The sequence below is a fragment of the Macrobrachium nipponense genome, chromosome 6, assembly GCF_015104395.2.
Source record: "Macrobrachium nipponense isolate FS-2020 chromosome 6, ASM1510439v2, whole genome shotgun sequence".
In the NCBI taxonomy this organism is placed as follows: domain Eukaryota; kingdom Metazoa; phylum Arthropoda; class Malacostraca; order Decapoda; family Palaemonidae; genus Macrobrachium; species Macrobrachium nipponense.
This window is the reverse complement of record NC_061108.1, coordinates 56,370,394-56,380,617: the sequence shown is the minus strand read 5'-3', so window position 1 is coordinate 56,380,617 and position 10,224 is coordinate 56,370,394. Positions and strand designations below refer to the sequence as shown.

General features: G+C 36.5%; 1 protein-coding gene across 1 annotated transcript in view; it reads left to right on the top strand.

The window, feature by feature from the left end:
- Positions 1-4,030, top strand: part of LOC135216525 (uncharacterized) — a 73,430-nt gene extending 69,400 nt beyond the window's left edge. The window contains 1 exon segment of the mRNA XM_064251899.1: positions 3,595-4,030. The gene's annotated coding sequence lies outside the window, so the exon portion shown is untranslated.
- The last annotated feature ends 6,194 nt before the right edge of the window (positions 4,031-10,224 follow it).

The following is a 10,224-nucleotide window of genomic DNA, read 5'->3' as shown; positions in this document are numbered from 1 at the left end:
ATGTGAAGGAAGAACAAGTACCTTATAACAACCTTAAATGAAGTTATGCAAACTGACAGAAGCAAGTAAAAAAAATATTTAATTGACCTAGACAACAGGACTGATGGGCACCTCCTTAAGCATAGAGTGATCCACAGCCATAATCTGTTCCTACAGGAATGTAATCAAGGACCTCGCCTGTCTGACAATTTCGAGAGTGTAAGTATGACAGTAAACAAAAATCCGGACATTCAGATAAGCTCTGGTACTTCAGGTGTTAACACATTTAGGATGGGCTATTTATCTATTTTTTAGGCAAGGACCCCTCTGGCAACCCCTTTGACAATTGGTTTGACCTATTTCTAACTATATTCCTACGCACTGAGAAGATCATTTCTAGATAAATATTAGAATTTAGTTTGTATCCCTGTGTTATAGCTTAATTGACCTAATGCCAAAATGTCATATATCTTTAACCACCTGAAACACCTGAATTTCTAATTGGATACAGATTTTTTTCTAAACTTTAGTCAATCTTATCAAATATTTTTTTATTCCTTTCTGAATGGTTGGTACTATACGCTAAGGAGTCAAAAAATATATATTATGTTCAGCTTTATTATCTATTCTCAGGTTTATTTATAAAATGTTGGCTTCCGTAAATAATTGCAGTGTGCATTTTCACTTTCACTATTCGCATAACTTCTAGAAATAGAAATTTATATTGTATGATGACACTTCGTACAAGAAGTCTGCAGATTTCCCTGGGTAAATGGAAGATAAAACATTAACGACAAAACTTTTTTTAGTTCTTTAATCTCAGTAGATTAAGAAAGAAAATTTTCAATCGTACATTAAGTTATTTATGCAAAATTTGCTGATTCATTAAGTTTTTCAAATTTAGCCTTTAGTTTTTGATAGTTGTAAGTATATTCAGCAATGGTGTAAAGGAGGTCATAATTAATAGGTATAAGTATTTCCTAGTGCATAAACATGCAGAGGGTATCATGCAGAATAATTCATAGGAAAAGACTTTAATCGTGTTGAAAGCTACAAATAATGGTCCAAATAATGTTATCTACCTGCACCATAATCAGAGCAATGTTCAGTAACTCATAGTTATGTGGGACTTGAAAAATATGAAATTAAATTGAAAGATGTAACAAATTGACTAATCATAATTTGCTAATTTTACCATGCTTCCTGTAAGTGGAAGTTACCTGTACTCAATAAACTTTTCCCTTCAGTTTGCTAAGTACTGATTTTGTAGCAGTCATCAATAGGCGATGCCCTTATAAGAACAAGTTGAAAATCTATTACTCTTTTTATGTGTGGTGGTCTCTTTCTGATTATGTCTTATAAGTCTTTCCACTATTATTTTATGTATTCTCAATCGCAATTCTATTGGGAAAGTCTTTATTCAAATCCCTTCTCCATGATCTATTAGCAATACATTTTATTCAATATCTTTCCATCTCCACATGGACCAACCTTCTATTATTGTTCTACTAACCTTTTTATTGATCAGTCTTTATGATCTCAATTCATTTGCAAGCTTAAGAACACCACATTTATAAAATGATCCACTAATCGACTACAGGCACAAGTCTCAGCATTTTGCAGTTGCATCTCATCAGATTCTCATCCAATATCTTCGTCAGTGACCAGAGAATCGGTGTGCACAGAGAATCATAGGTTATACACTTACCTGAAATATTTTCCTTATTTACTAATGATAGACACTTTGCTTATGAGTATGCTGTCAATCTCTCTCCCACTTAATTCATGCTTTGCTTAGTGGCCTCTCAAAAGAAACTTCAAAATCTAGTCTATGACCAAAGTTATCATTATAATTCAGAAGTTGAAACCTATTCAGATGGAACGAGCCCACATGGGCCGTTACCTTAGAATTCAAGCGTCCACAGCATATATAGTGTTCATTTAAAAGAGGTAACAGGAGGTAATAGGAAACACAGAAAGAAGAAATCAGTTATTAGAAAATAAAAAGATAAATAAATAGATAAAAATATTAGTACATTTTTAAAATGCAAAAATTGTGTCAGGGTAGTAATGCATTGCATATTCTCTACAACCCTTGAAATTCCAATTACACAACACCTTCAGGGAGGCTGTTCCACAGTCCAATGATGTGTGGACTAATGGACTTTGTGACTGAGAAGTTTGACAGTAAGGCACATCTTTTATATATTGGTGCTGTTTTTCAGCCAATCTGGTTGCTCTCAGCAGGAAAAGGGGATCAGGGATCAATAATTGTGGATGTGGGATTTCTCTGTTAGAATACAAGTTGTGAAAATGAACCACTCCCTCTAAAAGAGATAAATCTCTGGCATAAGCAGACATCCACACTGAAGAACAGTAATCTAGTAAAGACAGACAATGACCTAAACAAGTGCATTGATTTTATCACTGTTATGTATATATGAGGCCTTACATACAATACAAACTCACGCACAGCGTTTGATAACACTGTCATCAGACGTTTCTCAAATGTAAGATGTAAGTCAAAATTTACACCTAGAATAGTTCTTCAAATTCATTCTGCAGAGTCCCATCCACCTGAAAGGGAGAACAGAGTAAAAAATCAATATGAGACCTGCTAATCATTCGTATTTGTCATTATAAGCTCTACATGTATCGTCAAACCATGGCTGGTCATTTGTCCTGAATTTGTTGACCTTCCTAGAGACATACCTTACTAAAATAGCCAAGGTCTATCCTTCAAATATCACTTAATCATATTCCAACTCTTCGCAATAACTTAATGCTACACGTGATGGCATAAAAAAAATCACTTACTCCCTTTAAACATTGCATATTCCTTTGAGCACAATTTGCCTCCAATACAATAAATAGTGTGTATCAAAAGTACCACTTCACCGTTCCAGACTGCAACCTCTTTAATGATCTCCATAATCTGGGATTTGGATGCAATCATTTTTTATCCTCTCCCCATCATTCTGTTCCATCTCGTAATCATTTCTCAAACCTTTTCCTGCGATTCTACCTTTAATATTAGGTCATTTACAAACTGCAGCTACTAGAGGCCCGTCTTTCTGCTCCGTTGTAGTTTTATCCATTAACGTGATTAAATAATATGAACTTGGTGCTGATCCTCAATGGACATCATCATTCATCTGTTTTGTTTGACATACCTATCACTATCTTCATCGGTAGGTAGCTCCCTTCCGAAAAACATATTTGTGGTTGGCCTCCTCTGCACATAACCAAAGAATGAGGCTTCTCAGTGGCTGTTTTCATACTTTGTTGCAATATCCTATGCTCAATCTTCTAGGTTCAACTCTTCCTTTATGCTATTTCACTATATGTGTTTCATATATCACAAGACAGGCTATTTCAGGATTTAAATGGCTGAACCAAATGGACTTGAAGATGGTTTAGGAAAGTCAAAGATTCCATTTAGGATAAGTGTGTAATACTGTTAGATAGGCAGCTACAATTTACTTGGTAAAGGGACAATTAACTGTGGAATATTTTTTTCAGTCATAAGTCAATAATAATTTTGGACCGTGTTAAATTTATTTAAACTGTTTATTGTTTCTCTTACTTTATTGTTTTTTTTTTCTTTTTTTTAAGCCGAAAGTGAACTGAGTTTGCTACTTCATTTCTCATCTAATTATCACAAGGTCATCTTCAGCAAGAACCAAGGATCATATCGTCTTTCAATCCCTTCCTGGTGCCAGCCGGCAGTTGACAGTTGTGTACTCAACTGCGCTTCCTTATCATAATGTCGTCTGGAAGAATTTCAAATGGTTGAATATATGGATGGCAATTTTTTTCTCTTATATATACTAGTTTATGTGTAATTACTACAATCAAGTCTTCATTCTCGGAGTAGCTGCATAATTTTACTTAAAATACTTGCCAAGTGCATTTTCTTATCAGGGCTATAAGCATAACTCTCTTGAATGTTGTGAAGTATTTATTGTAATTGTTTCAAACATATTTTTCTCCAATGCCTTAAGTTATACGTGCTTGTAATAATATTCCAATATTTATTAATAAATGTATTACGTGGTTAACAGAATTTAATTTTCCTCATTAACACTTAATTTCTAACTATTATGGAAAACTTTTACCATGATTTATTTAAATGAGATACTTCAAGATTTATTACTCTCTACTTTCTTAATCGAGACTAGTGACGGAAATTTTCGTATCCAAAAGATCCTTTTATCGAAAATTCAAAGTTATGAATTACGCTTCTTTTTTTTTTTATTAAGGGTTTATGACTCAGGGCGATTCTAACTTTGGAAGTTTCCTGTAACTAACAAAGCTAAATTGTGTGCCTTGATAGCGACTTATATGTCTCAGTTTTATCCTTGAAAAGAGATGAGTTACTCAACCAACCAGGTTCATGTGAATTGGTGGAGAGTTGTGTTGAATATGGCACAATTCCCCCGAATCCTCAACTTTAACTTCTTTTACCTTAAGTTCACCTCGGGAGAGGAAGATGGGTTGAGGAGGCTGATGTTCCTGAAGTGCAGTTACGAGTGGATTCTCCAAATTGCTGCCACCAACTGAAGCAAGGGTCAGATGTTCATTAAGTCTTTGTATTTGGCTATGTCACAGTATTTTCTCTGAAACTGGTTCTGAGAAATCCAGTTAACCACTCATAAAACTCACCTACATACTCCAGGTTCGTCAGCTACCTCCTGGAATAAGAGGCCATTTCAGCCGGGGAAAGGCTTCATTTTCTACATTCATTTGTAAAGCATGTAACAATTTAGGATGGTGCAATCCACTGATATATTTGAGATTCCCAGAATCTCATTATTTTGGAAGAATATTGAACCCACAGTGCGGGTGCAGCTTGTGCCAATGCTTAATGAGCACTTCCCTAGGGGTGTTCATGGTCCACATAGCTTGGATGGAATGTATCCAGTACCAAATCTGTGATCTGACTTCAAACTAAGCAATAAACTTAGCCAACCCCCCACCCCACAACCTCTGCAACCACCTTGTCCTCCTTTTTATGGGGGGCAGCTCCTTGAATTAGGTTTGGTGGATTTGCCATCAAAATCAGGTCAATACATTAACAATCCATGTGGTTTTCCTCAAGGATGAGAATACTTTGCAATCCACTGGTTGGGAGTAGGGGCACTGGCAACTATTCCTGTGGTGGGGCTTCAAGGGTATTCGTTATTTTGGTGAAGTCCATCTTGAATGAGTCAGCAGGGGCCTAATGCCGAAAATTTCTTTCTCATCTGTGGTGCCATCAGATCTCTCATCAGGAGGTCAGTCTGTTTCTCTTCAATCGGAACATTGCAAAGGGTGATGGCGTGGTCCTTCAAAATGTCGGTAATCTTGTTATCCTGATTACAAGATAACCCCCCACCCCCCTGCAAGGCGTAACAGTGAGTTCAGACACACAAACTGGTTCCAAAGGTGACAGTTAAGAGCTTAAACCTGGGTGCCATAGCAGCTGACAGGGTAGCCACTCATTCCTGGGTTCCTCCCCTGTCAGCAGTCACAGGGTTCCGTTTGAGCCAACAGAGTAAGTGCAGGCTTCAAAGAAACTAGGTGATGCATCAGCAAAGATGATATGGAAATCAACTATCATTACAACGAGGCTGTATCAATCAAAGCAGATTTTTCCAGCCTATGGTACTATTGAACTAGTAACTGAAGTTCCCCAAAGCATCTCTCCCCAGAATACTGACCCATGCAATTTCTGGATCAAGTTAGAACTATTCAACAAGGCAATGGTACTACCGGAGAGGAGAGTTATCACCTGGAGTGTTGTTTTCTTGCTTCTCTTCAACTAAAAGTTCTTATGGATAGAACCAACAGACTATAAACCAAAGAGGGCTCCAAATGGAAATCAGTCTGCAGACGGAAAAATGGTAGGAAAAGTTCATAAATGAATAAATATGAGGAAATGGAAAAATAAAACTGATACACCTGAATTCAGGAAGTGTCAGCAGAAAGAAGGAATGAATTTGGAGGTCAGATGATCCCACAACTCCATTAGCCAAAATATTCCATATTTTAGTTATAGCCAGTTTGCAGCAGCAGTTTGCCTAGTGTTGTAAGCGAAAAAGAAGATTACAAAGGATGCTTATAAGTATGGTACGTTTTATGTAACGAACATAAGGAACTCACTTTACATCTGTGCCAAAAGGCAACATTAAGAGTTCACAAAATAATATTAACTGAAGCATACCTATCAAGGAGTTTGAGATCAGAGTTAGCACTCAAAGACCACCCTGGAGAACAGTCCTTTGAAGATTAAAGCTATAACATTTAGATGTAATTGCTTCGTATGGATGCAAAAGCAAAAGTGTTCTAGATCAACTCGCTATTAAACTTTGAGTTTTAAAAGGGTTAAGCTTTCTGGCCCAGAGCGTACTCCACTAATGAATATCTATTCAAAGATTGGGAACCATAGACCTAAGGTACACAGAGAGAACAACAGCTACAAGAGTAGCAACATCAAGGTATGAAAATCAACTTGTTCCAAAGTCTTTGCCACATGTCATTAGTAACAATAATAAACAGGAAAAGTCCAAGAACTCTACCTTAAGGAACACCTCCAATGACATTGCTAAAGCTATTATACTGGTCATCTACACAGGTCCCTTAGGCTCTGCCTAGTAAAATTTCATTTAGAACATAATTTAGGATAAGATTAACCAACTCCAAATAATCTTAGCTCCAAGAAGAACTGAAGAGAATCCTGAAACAGTAAAAAAAAGTTTTATTCAGAGCGCAAAAGGAGAACAAATTAAGAGTATTAGGAAACCTAATGAGTGCTGAAAGTCAGTTTTATAAGGAGGGTAAAATGGGAACTAACCAGAAGATATGAGATCAATGCCAGTGTAAGAAAAGATAATAACTTAATATATCATTAGAGGAAAAATGAAGGAAGGGGGACTAGCATAACGGAAACAGCAGCCGATATAAAATCCAAAGGGCAAGAAAGCAGCACAGCTTTCTGGAATTTAAAGCTAAAACTTCGCTGTGAGTGACTTGAAAGAAATTAAGAAAATGCAGTTTAGGATCCTGTGAGGAAAGTATGAACTACCAAATTACACCATACTGGAGTATTATATCGGAATCTGGTATATGGACTGTAGCCTACAGAATAGAGTATAAAAAGCTATGACGTTCCATAACATGATAAATTCTGGTGAGGAGATTAATAAAAGAGACAGTAGAGAGTCAACTAATAGGCCTTTGGACAGTGCTGGACAAAGAGAATGAGATTGTACAACGAAAAAGCATTGAAAAGGGAAATAAAGATGAAAAATAATAAAAAGAGATTGAAAAGACTTTGGTAGAGAAGAGAGAAATGAAGAAGGAAAGGTTCATAGAAGGTTTCAGTAAAAATCAGTATATAAGAGAACTTGAAGTAAAGGATTCTTGCATTATAATGAAGGCAAGTCTGCATAAATTGGACTTGAAGGCAGACTTCCAGGGGAAAATACAAGGGCAATACTGAACAGCAATTACAGATAATGAAGGATTAGGGCATAACCTTAGAAACTCTGAAATCTCGTAACAGAAAAATTAAGGAATAGATAAAACTGGCCAACAGTGTCAAGAATCGTGTTAACCTGAGAAGCGTTCGTTGCGATTCTAAAGACATGGCGTTACCTCAGTAACAGCAAAAGCTAAGTGGAAGGTAGGGCTATAAAAGGTAAAGAAGAAACCTTTCAACTTTAATTAAAATTGTGAGGATAGAACTTACTTGTTAATCTTCAGTAAAATTAACCATGATAGTATCACCATAGCTTCTCAGGGGTAACTAGAATAGAGAGGGATTACGTACAAGCACAACATTGAATGTACACTAGCCGAAATTAATTGTTGTACTTGTTACAGAAAAAAAGTCACCTACCGGAATAAAATAAACACTCAAATCAGTGAAGTGAAAAAAAAATAAATAAACTGAAAGACGATACGGAAAAAGGTCAGTGTCATTAGGAATAAACAAAGTGATAAAACAGAAGAAAAGGGTAAAAAAAACTGTTTTGATTATAATAGCTATGAACCTAACTCAAAAAGTATACTATAGAGTGCGTATAACTGTTTGTGGAGTGAGTGGTCAGGAATCAAGAACAGTCTGAAGTGCGGGCATTTTGTGAAGGGTTCAGTGATTAAATTTTGTATCTAATCTCTCATTCAGTGTTTCAGCCACACCATATTATTAGCCAAAAGGCCACTAGTGTGACATAACTTAGTGTGACCACATACCTGGATTAAGTGGCGGCAGTGCTTTGGTTTGATTTTATTCCCCTTCTGGTATCCTAAAAGGTGAATAGCCTACACCGCAACACAGTGACAGATCTTCAAAAACTCATTGAGTTCGCCCACGAAATTGAACTGGAAGGAAAAGAGGCAAAAGATTTGGTGGTAACTTGTTCTTCAGGCGTCAGTGGGTACAGGTTTCTGTTGTGAGACTTCTTGCATACGTCGTCTTTGATCAGTTCAACCAGGAAATCGAACTGTTCAACAGAAAGACGGAAAAGTTCGGCAGGCTTATTGGAATGTTCACGCAGGTGGTTTGCCCAAGCGGATCCAGGCCAGAAGTGGGGGCGGGGGTCCTGGGCAAGTGCCCCCTATGAAAAATAATGACAAAATGATATTGAAGATTTAGATAATAACATAAATGAGAAATATAAAAATGGGAAAAAATAAAAAACCTTTTATAGAACTAATGAAATTTTGAGAAGAAAATACTCATAACAATAATAATAATAATAAAAATCTTAATTGATGATAATAATAATGGATTCGGTATTTCCTGACAGAGCAGGCGATTGCTGTCTGTCTCATAATTTCTGCTTCAGTACTGAATGACATGCTGAAGAAAATATACTATGATAGGACAGAAATGCTTCATGTAAAGCTAGCATTTTCCAGTAGCTTTAACAAAAGTCACCTATCCCCTGTCTCTTTTATTGCCAAACCAGTAGCGCATATATATATATATATATATATATATATATATATATATATATATATATATATATATATATGTGTGTGTGTGTGTGTGTGTGTGTGTGTGTGTCTGTGTGTCTGTGTGCGTGTTTGTGTGTGTGTTTGTATAATATGAAAATTGGTGCTCCCTCATGAAATTTTTCTGGAATACACTAGTGGTGGTTTTCAATCAATTTCTGATATAATCCCTCTTCATTCTTCAATTCAAACATCAAATGTTATACAGACCCTCTTCATCTGCAACCTCTTCTACTAGATATTTAATTAGCAACCGCTCCTTTCGACTCAGTTTGCTCAGACATTTTCTTGCAACATTAGGTTATCTTCACGGCATACTGTATCGTTTAAAATCGCATAGACAGACACTCCAAGCAAAATAGTACATCCTCGATTATGGTCCAGCGATAATCGTTGGACAATCATCGTAGAAAGATAATCGTGATATCACACCGAGCAAAACCTACGTTAAAGTAGTTTAACCAGTCCGCTGAGCTGACTTTTAGCTCTTAGCAAGTATACGCAAGCCTGGAATCGAATGTAGTTCATTCAGTGTGATGACGAATGAGTGAAAATTAAAACAAAAAAAATTGCACAAAGGCACACGCTTCCACACTGGAACACGTGTCATAAAAAGGAGTTATTTACATTTCCATTGAAGGAAAAGTGTTAATTTCTTTACCATTAATTTTGCTGCACATTAATTGTGTTACTAATTAGTAATTACTCATTATTTTTCAATTGTAGATATTATTATTCTCCCGTATTTTGCAAATGGGACAAGATTTTCCCACTTCTTGATTCCCGCCTTAACGATCTCCTTGCATCTTAGCACACATGGCGTTTTGACGGGACGTTCATGGGTCCGTATTAGTTATGTATTATGTAATCACTTCCTGTGCCTATCTTCATGAAGCCATCGAATCTTCATGTATCTTACATAAGTTAATTTGCATGTATGACCAAATATGTATGAGGAGTTATATCAAGGCCTATCCACACTAGGAAACGTTGTTCGCACACTTTGCAAACAGTTTGCAAACTGTTTACAAACAATGTTTCCTGTCCAGACCTCAGTTGTCGGCAGGATGCTTGTCGGTGCAGTAGCCTCTGTATTTACTTTGCTATTTTAATGCACTCGAGGAGGGAAAAGAAATAGAGATCGTGAGGAAGTCTAGAAAATGGAGCCTGTCGTGCTGACTTGCTTCTGGCGGAATTGACTATAGATATTCTACTTATATACACGTATACACACACACACAC